Genomic DNA, 15,930 nt, shown 5'->3' with positions numbered 1-15,930 from the left:
AGGGAGGACGCTGACCTCCCGAGTCAAGCTGGACACAAGGACCGTGAGTGTCTGCTCGCACGACTCCCCACTCCCCCCTGGGATTTTAAGCCACGCAAAGCTGCGTACAGCCAGGCCCTGAGCCGCAGGAGCCTCTCCTCCTCTGCCCCTGTTCCCATGCCATCCTGCCCATCATCTTCCTTTCTGTCTGTGGAGGGATCCCCGCATCTTCCAAGCTCCAGACGCTGTGAGCTCTGACACTTGTTCGAATCTAACACTGCAGATCATTAACATGGGAGAGCAGTTTAGTGAGGAGTGGAGAAAATTTTATTAATGTTCTTTTCATGTTGAAATTATACTTCTGTTCCTTAGGCTGAGCGATGAAAGAGAACAGCTGTGTCAGTAGTCCCTAATGGGAGTGGAAAAGAGTTGTTTACAACCATATTGGCTTTTAGAAAAGGTTTAAAGTCTTTGTTTGAAGCTGTGCATGGCTCCAGCATTAAAGTATTGGGTGGGGGGGAGGATTGCAGGTGTGCTCTGAGCATCCCCCAGCCACTGTAAGGCACATGCAAAACTGAGCAGCAGGACAGTCCTAAAAGGTGAGACTAAAGTGTCAGTGAAGATGCCAACCACGATGCCCCATTTGGGACTCGTTGTGGAATGCAAAATGTGCTCATCTATGCTGCTGATAAAGTGCTGCTTATGGGGGAAGAGGAGCAGATCAGGGCAGATGTCACTGAAGGAGGAAAGACAAATGCATGGGGAAGTCTCATGCAAGAGGTTTATCCTTGCGCTGGCCAGAAGGTGCTGGACCATATGTACCAGAGCAGAGGTGAGGAGCGGTGGCTGCTCAGTCCTGCAGGGACTGCAGCCTGCAAAAGGACCTGAATCCACATCCCCTTCAACTGATTTGTGTAAGCTGAGGAGGATTTTGAAAAGAACCAAATCTTTTTTTTTTCTTTCAGATTTTTCAGCTCCTCATTTACCTATTTTTTTCCCTGAATGCTTACCCTTGCAGTAGATCTTCCTTGTTTATTTACTCCTCCTACAATCCCAGGGTAATAAGAATTTCTTACATTAGAGTCCAGGTTGTTTATCCACTGCTTTCTTTAGCAGACAAAGCCTTAGAAACACTTTCATAGGTAAAATACTGAAGCTGCACATTTTAGGTAAGTTAGCAGGTGATGCAGAAAGTTTTATTCTGAAATTTAGAGATGTCAAATTAAAAATGGCATCTCTGTCATCTAAATGAATGTTTTTCCATGTAATGCCCAAGGTCATTATGCCAGAGAGGGTAGAGAGAAAATATTTCTGTGTTCTTTTCAGTTTTCTTGGAAATCCCTTAAGACTCCCGATGTCACAAGTTTTGCATGTAGTTTTCTTTGTATCTTAAGTAGTGAGCCTCTTTGTTTCCCTTCATTTTAAACATCTACTCAAAGATAAGATGGATCTTCCTCTAGAAACATCTGCTTTTCTCCACTGACTACAAAGGGAATAGCTTGGTGTGTCCAAATTGTTGAAGTTAATACAGGGGACCTGCCTGCCTGCCTGCCCGGATGCCTGCCCTCTCTGTGCTCCTCCTTCCCTGCTTCCCAAGAGCTTGCTCCGTATCTCAACCATCAATTTTACCAAAGGCACTAAAGGGAGGTTGACCCTGCTTTGTTGTGTGTGTGTTTTGGGGCCATGTCTCTTAGGAAGTCACTGTGTTTTAATGTGCTTGGAGATAATAAGGCCTGAGACCTTCAGTAGCCTATTTCTGTCCCTCCCTAGGCAGTTGCTGTAGGCAAAGTTCACAAAAAACCCAAAAAATAATGGTTTGTTATTTCCAGCCCGTCGATGCCCGAGCAGCGGGTCCGGCAGCAGCCTCTCTTCCCAGGTGCTGGTGCACTGCGTGGCCAGCTCGGAAGGCTGCTGGTTCCAGCTCAGCTGGTGGCCAGGTACCAGTGTGCTGCCAAGGCATGGCACCATGGGCCCGGGAGCGAGCAAACAAGGTGTGCAGAGAGAAAGCCCTCCCTGACCACAGTTACCTCTGAAAACTTTGTTTTGTGTGTCCTTTATATTTCTGTCCTGCCACCGGCACGATTTCATGCAGCTCCTTGGAGGTCCTGAGTTATTTATTCTGGTAGTTAAGCTGCTCGCTGCTCCTCCGGGCAAATCCACCTCCTCTCCGTGGACTGGGAGAAAGGCAGGAGCCCTTCAGGGCAGAATGGCAGAAACGAAGATCGTCAAAGATGGCACTTGATTAGCGACCTCCTTCGTGCCCTATCCTCTGCATTTGGTGTGGGCAATCAGGAGAAGGTGTTGCCAAGGCTACGCGATCTTTTCAGTCTGCCTTCCAGGTCCTCTGTGGCTTCCCTCTTCCCCCCCTAATTGTGCCCAGACTTTCTGTTTAAATACCAGCTGCTTCAGCTGCAATTTGCACAAGTATCCCAAAGGGCTTTGCTCTTGATTCTCCGGTAATCTGCCCTTTGTATGCTAACCCTCTACAAGATGGTCTTGTTACAGAGAAAATACACTTGTCTTTGAAGAATGATAAAATAAGGATGTGAAGCAACAAAAGACAAGAAGGTCAAACCTGAGATTGATGCTGCCCGAGCCAGACTGTGCTGTGGATAATTCCTGAAGACAACTTGTGATCAAAGCATTAAAGCCATAATTTGTCATAACCACTGAAAGGGTTAATGGAAGATCCTGTCTGTAATGAAGTGTCTATCGGCTGCACATTCCTGCTCATATTCAGCAAGCAAAATACCTACTGGTGTCAGCAGGGGTGTCAGGCGGGGAGTAACGACTTTGCCATGGCGATCCACATCACCGATGTGAATCAAACCAGGTTCAAAACTGGCTGAGTTTCAAAGGTTAGATGCTGATCCCTTTCTGCTTTCACCCTCTCTTCCCCCAAGTTTTGTCTCTTTTACATAAAAACAAATTTGAGGTAGGCTAGTGGGGTTCTTGCTGGCAAGGAGCATCCCTTAAACAACCAGCCTGATCCCAACAGCATTATAAAGTAATTAAAAAGCAGGATCAGTCCCTTCCCAACAGGTTCACGGTAAGGCATTTTTCACAGTGTCTGACCAGTACCTGTGCACTTCTGGCAGTATTACAGGAGGAGGAAGTATTACCCAAATCAGTAGAATGTATTAGTATTATCAGGTTCCTCCTTTTTGCTGTTTCTCTTGTACTCCTACAGCACATTTAGGAATACTTTTGCTGACAGCATTGTCTTTGGAAAGGCCCATCAGCATTCTGCTGTGGGCTGCCCTGCTAATGCTACCTATTATTCAAGCTGCTTGCCTGATGCTTCCGATTATAAGACCCTTTTTTCCCTTTTGTTCAGTTTGCAGTCTTTTCCTGTTTGAGCTGAAATGTAACGTTAAGAGCATTCTGACTGAGCCAGGTAATTTGATATTTACTGTATACGTAAAAATGTTAACCTACAGCAGCAGTTTCTGAGAATAAAGCATAAAAAAGCATATTGTTTTGCCCATTTTATGAAATGATTGAAGGAGTGATTTCAAATTCGATGGGTGTGCTGTATCAAGGCCGCCTTTCTCTGTGAAAATTCCCCTAAATGGAGCTAAATGTGTGAACCTTCAAAATAATCACAGTTTGCACAGGAAAGGCTTGCAGGAATTTCACAGCTGAATTCCCCGAGAGTCTCTCCTTTGCACGAGCTCTGTGCACTGCAGGGAAGATTGCCTTGAAACTGTCAAAGCAGCGTTGCACTCCCAGTTCCCCGCAGCACATCACCAGAGCTCTGGGTCCAGTCTGTGTCGGCTGGAGCTTTCCTCAAGATCCAGCATGAGCAGATGTTTTCTTCAAACATGGCCACCAAGGAGATTTTCTCTTGATGTTCTGTCTTATATCACTTTGTATCCTGCAAACCAAGCAGCGTGCTTTGTGGCAAGCCGAGGAAGGGTGGTTAGGGAAAAGTTGGAGCTGCTTCTCACAAGGCTTCTCTTCTGGGACCTCATCCCCCAGTGTGACTCAGCCTGGCAGGGTCTCACCTGCCTCCTGGACTTGCCCACTGGTGGTCCCATGGGTCAAGGCAGGAACAGACCCCTGGCCAAGGAGCACATCTCCCCTTTTCTCTGGCTGTTGCCTCCACTTGCTCCTGATGCCTCTGTACGGTCAGTCGGCTCCCTGATTTATGAGGTGCCTTCATTCCTGTGCGCCCTGGGTTTTTTCTCTCAGATAAGGAGGTGGGAGAAGGCTGAGAAGGAGTAATGATGGACAGGAGACACTGTGAGAAGGAGTAGTGATGAGCAGGACGCACCTCTCTCACAGTCATCTGCATGGCTGAGGAGAAGAGGGCATGAGACCCGTGCAGGAATTTGTTAAGTCCTTGCCCTTTGGTATGGCACTGTAGGTTCAGTGTGAGACAGAGGCGAAAATGGTCCCTGATCCAGGGAGGCTCTTAAACCACAGGGGAAACAGAAGAGTTGGAGGGCTGGTAGGTTATACAGGAAGAAATCAGCTGCAGGGATCAGGGCTTTGTGGGCCTAAGCTTTGACAAACACCTAACACACTTCACCTCTTCAAGGGCGTTAGGTGTTTGTCAGTGCGTTGGCCAGCAAAGCCCTGAGCAGGATGGAGAAGTGCAAACCAGGGACGAAAAGGGGGCACACCAGTCAGAAAGCTGGACACCCTGCCCGAGCAGAACCGGGAATGGTCTCCCGGGTCCCATCAGGCATCCAGGTCCAGGTCTGCCTCCATGTGCGGAGGAGGAAACAGTTCAAAAGACATTTACAGCTGTGACTGGCTCTGGGTCACCTGAAATGGTCACAGAAATGGGGCAGGTGGTGGCGGCGTGCTCTTACAGACCTCTCTTCTCCTGGAAGACCAGACACACTTCCCAGGTGGGACTGTCTTCTCTCTCCTCTTCAGCACGCGACCCAAGGGGACTGAAAGCAAACAGGACCAGACCCAAGTTTAATAGGAGTCAAATGGAAGAGATGAGTGGAGGATGGTTTGCTCTGCACACCCAGAGCAAAGGGATTTCTGTGCTGGCTGTTTCTGCTGGGTGTGCTGAAAGGTCAGCAATATTTCGAGTCAACCAGCCAATAGCTATTTTTGGCTCTTATTTTGCAAATACCACATCAGAAACAAAGACTTATTTTTGTCCATCAGGATTGCTCTGATAACTTTGCTCAGTACAATGTTAAATAATCAAACCCCACAGGAATAACAGCACTGTTTTATAATCCCATATTATCAGATATATAGAGGCACACAGCAGGGTGTGTGTGGCGGGGAGAGCTTAAATCTCTTAATGAATACAAAAGAATATTTATATTATTCATATCATCTGAGTCCACATATTGCAATGATTTGGAGTATTGTGTAGGTGTGCAGAGAGGTGTGGATTTTTAAACAAGGGGGTACTTGTCCCAACAGGAGAAAATAGCACTAGCTATTGTCCTCCACCGCTTTTGAGCAATGCCAGTGCACAATGTGGCTGGTGTGACAAGGAGCAGCTGAGGTGCCTGCAGAGCCCCACTCCTACACACACTGTCACCATGGCTTCCTCCACATCTGTGTTGTGGAAACACCTCCTTTGCCCATGAAAACCCCGGTGGAAGTGGAGCGTATTGATTTGTGAGTCACTGGTAGCACTGCTACAGCAACAATGAAGAGAAAGTCCCAACTTCTGACTTTCTACGGTTTATGTCACACAGGACCCAAATGGGATCAGTGTTTCCTTTTGCTAAACACTGTATGGAACTCAGGAAAGACAGCCCTTGCCCAAAGACCTTGAAAATGTCACTGGGAAAGACAGATAAAGGTAAGAGAAAGGGAGTCTTATAATGTCCAATTTATGGTTGGAGAAGTTAAGCACAGAGACCTCACAGACCATCTGCTCCGCACCTATCACATCCAGCGTATTTTTTAAAACTTGCTATTTAGGTGCCAGAAAAACACCTGTATTTTCAAACATGGTCTTCGTGGCAGGTAATCACCACATGGAAAAAATCTGCTCCAAAGTACCCAGATGGTAGTGGTGAGAAACTGACCTCCCCTAGAAACACAGAGGAGCTGTTCCTGTGAGCGCTGGACACTTTGGAGCCATGTTCCTCCAACCTGCAATGCTGTCAGGGAGGCTGGTATCGGAGTGAGTCACTGAGCCAAGATATCCTGAGCAGGCCTGGGTCAATGGTTCATCTTTTTATTAAGCCCACCTTTCCATTCCTCAGAAGGCTAAGAGAGATCTTTCTGTCTTGTCTTGTCTAACCACCAGTGGGTCATTATGGAGAAGAGGCAAACTTCTCAGGTGTGCACAGTGAAAGGACATAAGGTGACAGTCTCGTATTGCAGCAGGGGATAGGACATAAGGAAAAAAATCTTCTCCAAGAGGTTGGTCAAGCAGGAGAGCAGGAGCCCAGAGAGGATGTGGCGATTCCGTCCTCGAAGGTGTTGAAGATTCAGTGGGACATGGCCATGAGCAGCCTCCTCTACCATCAGCGGTAGCCATGCTTTGAGCAGGATTTGGACCAGATAAAGACTATGAATTCCCCCAGTCCAAATTACTCCACAATTTTTATGAGTTGAAAAAGGTCGCTAGCATGTTCCCCATCCTGTCTGAGAGGCTTGGTGTTTTCCCCAGGAGGCAGCACTGGGATGAAGCCATCACTTTCAGACCTGGTGGCTCAGCTGGCTAGTGCACGCAGCGGGATGTGAGGAAGCCTCAGGAGTTTTTACCTCTGCCTGGAGGATTTCCCATGTTTCCTGCCTCAGAGGTGATTGCTCTGTAAAGCGCTAGGGAGTTGTGAGGCTGCAGGTTGTTTTCAACACCTTAAAAAGCAAAAAACCTACTGCACTTTGCATGCAACATAGAACAGCCATTGATCCGAGAAGGGAAGAGAAAGACCCTGTAGGCTGCTGCTTAGGGCACCCAGCTGGAAGATAAGTGTGAATTAAATAATATTTTGGAGTGATCGTTCACTAGAGCAAGGATTGAAATCCCAGAGCCTCATTTTCCCTTGTCCCCAAATCTTCCCAGATACCAGCCCTGAGCTGTGCTCTTTCCAGCCAACCTGGTGGAAGGGAGGCCCTGAAATGTCTTTCCCTGCTGGCTGGGGCTGCCCCTCTGCCATGCTGGGAGCAGGGGAAGGCTGGCGTGGCCCCAAGAAGGCTCTGGCTGCAAGCGCTGAGCAGAGGCAAACACCCCTCGACACCAGTGGGTAAGTCGCTGGGAGAGGTGGAACTCGAACCACCTCCTTCCTCAGGATTTCCTGCAGCTTAACTCGGGCTTCCCCGTGCGTATCAAGCTGGTTATAATAAGGCTGGTTTCCCAGGGACTACATCTTCCCACGTGCCTCCCAGGGAGCCTCCGTGTCTCCTTTGGTGAGTCTACTGGTTTGCAGCATGCACAGGAGACTGGCCCTAGGAATGATGTCCTTGTGTGGGTTTAGACCAGAGGGACCCAGCGACCGGCCCAGCATCACAGAGTAGGCTTGAAATGGTGACAGAATGTGGGCTTCCAAGGTGGTATCACTGACTTTGGGTTTATTGCTCACTAGATCACGTTCTCTCACATTTCCAGCACCTGGAGTCATGAGACTATCAGAGAATCTCAATTTGGAGGTTTTCTAAAGGATCTTCTCAGCCCTTTATGCTGCAGAGAAATGACTGAAAATGCAGTACCTCTCCTCTACTCCTGCTGCAAAAAGCAATTAGGGAGCCCAGATCCACTTGTTTTAAATCTTGTAATTTTAAGCCAATCGTAGAACTTTTGAACACCTGGAGTTGGCAATCCTACAGCCCAGAGGTCCTTGTGCCTAGACCACCCGGCCTTTGCAAATATCTGCACAGATACATGTGTCTTCAATTTGTAATGTGTTTTGCAAAAGCTGTTTCAATTTCTTTGAACAGGCACTTGATACCTTGAACGTTCTCATTCCTAAGCACTGGCCTCTTTTGGAGTATTCATGTGCTTTTTGTCTGTGTGATGGAGAGGCTGCTGTCACTCGGTCAGAAGGAAGATAATATATGCAGTTGCATATTTGGGTTGCTCATCTTCTGGAGTGTTGAACAGACTTCCTAAATGATGCCTCAGGCCTTTGTTCAACTTTCAAAATGAATATCCCAGAGAGGTCTGCATTTTCTGGCTCAGAAAGACTTTCAAGCACAATGAATCAAAAAGGGGATGATTTTTGAAGCACTTGTATGGGAAATTTATGGCTTTGCTTCTTCCAAGATGAAAAACCTGATGTAGGCTATAAATTTCCTTAGACGTTGGCCTTTAAAGCTCAGCTTGTGACTTCTCATGGGAAACAGAGGATGGGTAGGTATAAATCAACCTGCACTAAATGGAATGGCTAAGACTTCAGAAAGAGAAATCTGGTCCAAAGGACACGCTCTTTGTTGTGGAGTTCAGCTGAGCTTGAACCCAGTGTTATGGTTTTGCTCTTCTGTGCACACAAGACCCTCTGGCATGTGTTTTGTGGCACTTCCAGCCAGGTGAACTGGTGCGAGTAGGAGTAGAGTCAGCTTGCAGAGAGGACGCAGGCTAAAAAACCCTGCTTGGAGCACTCCTATAATTTTCCACCTGTGCCAAGAAAGACAGAGAGGTTTTCCCAGGAGTGACTAGGGGAAAGAGCAGGATAATTTGGTGTGGGGCAGCACAAGAGGCTGGCTACCCCATGACTCACTGCCAGCCTTGGCTACCCCACAGCCAGTGACGGTCATTCAGCGTAGCTGATGTGAAAGCAAATCCTGAACTGCTCTGCTGGGACAGAGAGCAAAAAAAAAGTTAAACTGCTACAGAGAAACAATCCCATGTTTATTCCTGATTAGTTTACATTGAAACATGGCTGCTGACCGGTTATTTTGGTAAAAAAGGCAAGAGCTCATTGTGTCCCTCATTCTGCTGCCTACGCTGCATGGGTGGAGTTCAACTGAAATCAGCTGGAGCCCTTCCACATAGAGCAAGTGGCAGGATTATCAGCCATGTTTTGCAAATATCCCTCTTACTCAAATAACCTATTAACTAAAATGCTCCATTGAGCTGCAATCACTAGTAGGGTTGTTTTAGTTTATAGTTTCTATGGTGAGTAGTGTGTTTCTGGTAGCCAGGCTAGGTATTTTGTTTTTTTCCTCCACTTGGAAACATTGTGTCGAAGAAAGTGGATATTGTTAGATGTTTTGAAACATGTTGTTCTGCAAAGAAGTTCCCTTTTGAACGTTTGATAATAAAAATTCATTTGCATGATGCTACAAGCTGTGGGCTAAATTGCGTGGCTGGATGATTATTTAGCAAGATACGGAGTTGCCACAAAACTAGATGCAAGTTCAGAAAACAACCAGGCATTGCCTGAGTTTGCAGCTCCGGTGAATGGAGTAGAGGGATGGAGAGCTCGTGGCATCATGGAGGGTGCTGGGCAGTGCTGGGGCTGAATGCCACGCAGAGCAAATCACAGCATTAAAGCACAGGATGTGGAGCTGAGAGGCAGGTCCCATCGATAGCTCTGACAAAAAGTTTGCTGTCTGTTCCTCTGCTCTGTAATCTGGAGCAATGGCTCAAGCCAGCCCCAGAGGGGTCCCAGGGGTGCCGCAAGCGTCTGCCGATGACTCTGGTGGTGGGCGACTGCCGTTGTGTCAGCCCCGTCGGCAGATGGGGATGGAGAGGAGGCAGCGCAGAAAGGTGTTAGGTACAGGCGGGCTGTGAAAGGGCAAGAATTTGCTTTCCAGGTGTTAGTTTGGTGACACCTGGGGAGGGCTGAGCACCGGCACCTGCTCGGGGCAAGCAGCAAAGTTACTGCCAGCAACAGGGTTTGGCCGACCATGGCTACAGATGCAGGTTTGGCTCCTCAGGTCTCTCTTGGGTGTTCGCGTCCAATGGAGGCAGCTGCATCCTGGAGAGGAGAGATGGGTGTGTAGCAACATCAGGCGACTGCTGATCGGAATGTAGAGTATTTGAGCTATTTTGCTTTTTGTGTACAGAGCTCAGCATCAGCACCAGAAATGCAACACGAAAGCAAATGTCGAAAAGGAGAAGAGTCAAGAACTGAAGAGTAACAGCTTCTGGTAACTACATGCACGTTTCCACCCATTAGTTTGAAGATGTAATCCCTAAATCATGCCAGCCTCACCAGTTTGTTTTATGCAAACCATTACTGTCTCCAGGAGCTGCAAGCAAAAACACTGTTGTTATGCTCTTATATCACATATAATGATTCTTGTCCAATTTGCTAAGCAGCAGTGTTCAATGTCACATTGTGTAGGCATTAGAAGTATTATTTGGGAGTCTTTTTTAATTTTAAAAATTTCTGAAATTGCTGCTTTTAAGTTTGGGGTGAAAAGGGAAAAAAATGAGAAGAGCATCACTGCTTTTAACCAGCATATCATCTCGATGCCATGCTCTTAGTGGAGAGCACTTAAAAACCGCTCAGCAACCTTCCTCCTGCCCCAAGAAGAGGCAGCCAAAATCTGTCCTGTGAGGACACTGTGTCCCAGACCAGGCCCCACCGATGAGAAAGTTTGTGAATCCCACAGGTGTATGCGACTGTGGATGTCAGATGTAAAAATACAGAGTACTTTACTGAGGAAAGCTAGATACTCCCAGGACAGTAAAGATAGAGGGGTTGAAAATCTGGGGACTGAACATATACATCTCCTTGTGTGACCTCAGCTCGGATAGATGAAGTGGCTACGCCTAGGTTTGTGGTGAAACAAGAACCAGAACAGAGGTCTAGGGACTCCCACAACCCAGCAAGCAACGCTTCTCCCCCCTGGTTAATCCATCTTCTTCTGAATCATTTATGGATGTTTTGAGGCTGCTTATGAAGTTCAGAGGCATTAGGCTGGAGAAGAAAGTGCGGAGAGGCGTTGCATGTGCTGTCAGCCCCCCGGTGGTGTGTCCATCTGCTCTCGTGTGCTAACGAAGACCTGCTGCGCGATGCCTTTCAGGAAGCTCCGATCTTCAGGGCCTTTTGCATTAATCTTTAATATGCTCTTTGTGTGCTCGTCACGTAGGAATTCAAAGACTGGAAATAAGCTGCTTAGGAAAGATGGGGCATATTAGCTGACTTCTACTCAAGGCTGTGGGACAAATCCACCAGCCTCTGGTGCAGAAGAGACCAGCTCAGGCTAACGTGCCCTTTTGCAAATTTTTTCCAAACAGGAGAGGGAAACACGTCAGCACCATAAGGGATCCCATCCTGTGTTTTTTAATCCTTCCTTCGTTTGAGCTACCTGATGTCTCCAAGAAGACATAGCTCATGAGGAAAGTTCTCAGTGGAGGCCCAGCAAAGCTGCCAAGAAATGTACACCGGATGAACAGGGACACAAAAGTAAGCCCCAATAACAGTCCATATGTCCAAATTCAGTGTATTACCCAACTAGAAGCAGGTCCACAAAGTCAAGGGAATTACCTCTGTACATACCTGATCTCTGAAGAACATTGGGTTGGAGGTACGTGAGCACAACTTCACCAGACCTAGCCTAGCAGCATGGACACGGCTGGGATTGGTTTATGTCTTTGTGTCAAAAGTTGAGTATCTTCATTAGCTGTTTTCACATTAGACATCAGAGATTCCTGCTCTTTCATGTGTATTGGGTCCAGAGCATTTTGCTTTGAGCTGGTAGCAAACCATTACTTAGAGGGTAATGGTATCATTCTAGGTAAAAAAATAAATCCACAAAGAGAAGATCTATCTTAACTATGGGATAATTCAGTGTACAGAGTGTTATGTGTTCCTGGTAGCCTGTAGAAAGACTGGTATATGCAAGTTTTCTGAGTTAGTGCTGGGATATGCAGTCCTGATAAAATTCAACTTGTGAATTCTAGTCACGGTCTTAAAGTTTATTAAAATGCACTGAAAAGGAAGGTGACATTGTAAAACAGAATAAATAGTGGTGCCTTGTAAAGCCTGAAATATCAACATGAGTATCTTGAGTGCAGTACTAATCACAGTATATTTGGAGTGGAAATCAGCTCTTCCAGTTTCTTCTGAAATCTTTCTCTGGAGAACAGCTGATGGTCACTCTAGGAATGTTTAATATTTGATGTTTGGCATCATATGTTCTGTGCCCGTATGTCTCATTCAGCTTGTGTGGTTTTAACTTGTGTAAATTAACTGCTCTGCAGTGGTACAGTACTTACAAACCTACCTACTGCGATGCATCGCCTATAGCATATGTTGCTACAGAAGCTCTGTTGTTTATGAACACTCCGGGCATGATCGCATTATAGTGATAGCTGTATTCTGCTCTGGTGTAAAGCATGGGCCTTATCCTGCCATCTGCAGTCATGCTTCTGCTAAGAGCTTGCATCCTCTTGTGTTCAAGACACAAAAAACTGTTGCCTGTGGAGTTTTTCTTCTAAGTAAGAATAGTTCCTCGGGCAGGAAGGTTTTGCTAAAACGTAGCAGCATCTGGTTCTCATTTTGGGAATCAGTCATTTATCCAGTTCTATAAGACTGAGACACAAGAGGTCTTCAATGACTTCAGTTCAGGCACTGAGTTGGTAGATCAGGTTGATTTACATCTCAAGATGCTCTTAGTTCTCTCCTTTGGCCAGTAGATGTTACAAACCAATACAAAAGATAGTTTCCAGCATTAATGCAGTTTTGCCTTCCTCTTCTCTTGTAACTTATATTAAGACTCTGTAAGATCCCACCCATATATTAAGACTCTGTAAGATCACATCATGGTGTTTTTCCAGCCTGTATATGTTTTCTGATTAGATATGTGTATTGGATTTAGCCAAATCCCCACTTATGTGCTGTACTCTATGTATCTAGGTCATTTGCACAACAATTTTTATTGTAAATCTGGAATAACAAGCACAGCTCTTGGCAGAGTTCTGCATGGCAGAAATACTTTATGTCTTCATATAAATGTGTGTGAGCTTTTCTGGAGGGAGGAAAAAAAAAACACAACTTATTAGTTAATTTAATTTGTCTATGGTTTTCCTGGCAACTCAAGAGTAACCAGGAAAGATAACTGGAGAGACTCAGAGCTGTTGCTTTTACTCTACTTTTAGGCAAACATGTTGGGCTGCTCTTGGGCCATTTCACCTGCTTCTTTCGGCCTCAGCCCAGTCTCAGTTTGGCCCCAGGTACCTGCAGTGGGGAACACAGCAAAAACCTGCTGGTTTTGTCCTTGCCAGAGCCAGCTCACCCACCCAGCTGCCAGCAGCCCCCTCCCCAGGTGGGCTGCAGGGGGGAGCAGGGCTGGCAGCAGCAGGGAGAGGGGTGATATTCCAGAAGCTGCTCCAAAGCGGGGCAGGCACAGCTCGAGCCTCGGGCAGGGTATGGACCAGGCACCTCTACGTGGGTACAGGCACCGCAGGCATCTCCTGCCAGCTTCCGCCCACCGCAGGGCACCCTCCTGCTTGCAGACCGGAGCCTGCTGCTGTAGGCGCTGGGCAGGTATTTCCAATACAAAGCAACCAAAAGGCAGTTGCTACCCTAAAGAGTTTAAAATCGAATCACTTGGAAGGAAAGCTTTGGCTCGGTTACATTAGCGGTTATCACGACTGGAGCCAGGTGCTAGGTTGTGACAAAATCATGTATTGCGAAAACAAGGTAATTACACGTTGGGGTTATTTGTGAGTTGAACCAGTTCTTTCCTATTTGCTGAAATGAAATGCAAGCACCTAAGCAATGTAGTTTGCTGCGCTGTTCAATCAGTGAAGCACCTCCAGCAGCACTGCCAACCAAACGCGCTGGGGCTCTGGGCGGTGAGAAGGGCACACGTCACTCTTAGAAAACAGCAAAACTTTGAAGACTGCAATAAAATCTGTACTTACTCAGAGAGCTGGCCTTGCTTGGGACAGAGGCTTAGCGTGATAAGCACCATCACCTGCTCTGCTTATTTCAATATATTTCTGAGCATTTCTATAAAGCAGGGTTTTAAAATACCCTCATTTTATTCTTTTTTTCTTCCCCTCGGTACCCAAACTCATCCCTCGGCCACGGTGGACCCAAAGCAATGCCAGCAAATTTAGGGAAGTTCTATCAGTGGATCTGCAAGCAGGGTTTGTACACATGCATCAAAACTTTGTATTATTTTAATAGCTTCTTTTTCTCAGAACGCATATGAAAATCATACAGATTATTTCTAGCAGGACAGTGGTTCATGCTGAGCCAGCAAATAATTTTCTAGTCTTATTTTGAATCACTCTTGGAACAAGCCTTAGCTCTGCATGTACAAACTAGGCCAAAAAAAAAAAAGGGTGGGGAAAAAGACACAAGGCCCTTTGTCCTCTCTGGAATTTGTTTAAAACCTTGGGGATGAATAAGGCACTTTATTTAACCCAGCCTGGCTATAAATAGGAAGCGGCACCTTACCCTCTATGTGAACTAGGGAATTCAGGTGTGTCTCCTCAGTTACGATCACACTTGAGAGGCACAGCTTCAATCTGAGATATGTCCCTACACTAAAGGGTCGTTAAAAGTAACCGAGAGCACCAGGTTTGGTCCAAAGAGAGACCCTGAGCTAGAAGGAAGAGACCCTGGGGCCAGCAGGAGTCAAATGGCTGCTTTGCCTTTGCTCATGTTTTCTGGTCGTGCTTTAATACCAAGTCCTCTTGATGTTTAGCATCCCAAATCCCATCTTAATTTTTTTTCTTGTTCCTACTGGAGCAAAACTGGTTTCAGCACGGTGGGAGTGACGGTTCATCCCTGTGGTACCTCAAGGGCTTCATGGTGGAAAAGGCACCAGGAGCTGCTCTACCCTCTCTGCAGAGACCCTTCGCAGGAGTGGGGTTAGCTCCTGTCCCCCCAGGGGATGCTGTCTCAGCACCTCTGGGCCACACCACTGGGCCAAATTAACCAAAACCACGATGGACAGGAACACCTGAGATTTAGAGAAACCCCTTCTGCAGCGGCTCCCAGCCCTTGGGCCCGTGAGGAGGGGGAGGATGAGTCGCAGCAGCCGTGCATGTGTCCTGCGGGGGAACAGGAGGGCTAGTGGCTGGACATGGCCATTAAGAATTAAAAAACCAACCATGCTGCTTCCAGAGCCAGTGCACTCCACAGCTATGTGGAGACCATTTTTGTGTCCAATTCACTTCGTTCTGCCTCACTTGTAAATTTGGGGAAAAAAAATCTAGTTGCTTCCCCCCGCACACCCAAGCTAGGCGTTAAAGACCAGTACCAGTTAAATAGCACCTGAGTTGCTGGTTTTCAGCCCACATTCAGTTTGTTGTGTTCTGCCCCTGTGTTTTCAGTTGCAGTTCTGTACTTGCAAGACCTCACCAGCCTGAAGAGCTAATCCTGGAGGACGTACAGGGCTGCCAAGGGAAGGCTGGGTTGATGCGATAGGTGCCTGTGCTATTTTGTCCTGCTCGAATCATCATCAGTGAATAGTTAACAGCAACAATAAATTATTCTTAGGTTTCCAGCGCTGTGGTATCTGGAGCTTTCCCCAGCTCCTGCGTCTGGCTGTATGTCCCAGCAGCATCCCAGTCCCAGGGGTTTTCATGGCTTCATCGCCTACTGAATAGTAATGCATGGGGGTACAGTTGTCAGGGGTATGGAGGACGTGTGGGTATGTGACAATATCCAACCTATATTTCATAAATTAAATGACTAATTCATAAAGAGAATTTGTCACACTCCAGGAGCCATGCCGAAGCTGAATGCTGGCTTGATTGCAAACATCCATTTAATGGCTGGACTCACTGCAATCACAGGCATTTTAAACAGATTTCCTTCGGTGTGTGGGCATGAATTGTCAGGCAGGATGAAAAGAGCCTTGTCCTTTGTAGTGCAAGGTCTGGGGTCTGAAAGCTGAGCATGAGGAGAATAGCTCCTGGTCCGTGTCCCCACCTCCCCAGAGGCCCCCGCTCCTGCCCACCCTCCTGGCTGGGCTCAGGGGGGGTCTCCAGAAGGGAAGTCTGCTAAGGTCAGATGTGACCTTTTTGGACTCTTCATGGCAGAAATGTTGGAGAAAATGGAGGAAAATGTTTTATCGGCATTGTTAGAGGAAAATTGCAACTTTTTA

Source organism: Ciconia boyciana, chromosome 6 (genome assembly GCF_034638445.1).
Source record: "Ciconia boyciana chromosome 6, ASM3463844v1, whole genome shotgun sequence".
Classification (NCBI taxonomy): domain Eukaryota; kingdom Metazoa; phylum Chordata; class Aves; order Ciconiiformes; family Ciconiidae; genus Ciconia; species Ciconia boyciana.
The sequence above is the reverse complement of the archived record's forward strand: the minus strand, read 5'-3'. Positions refer to the sequence as shown.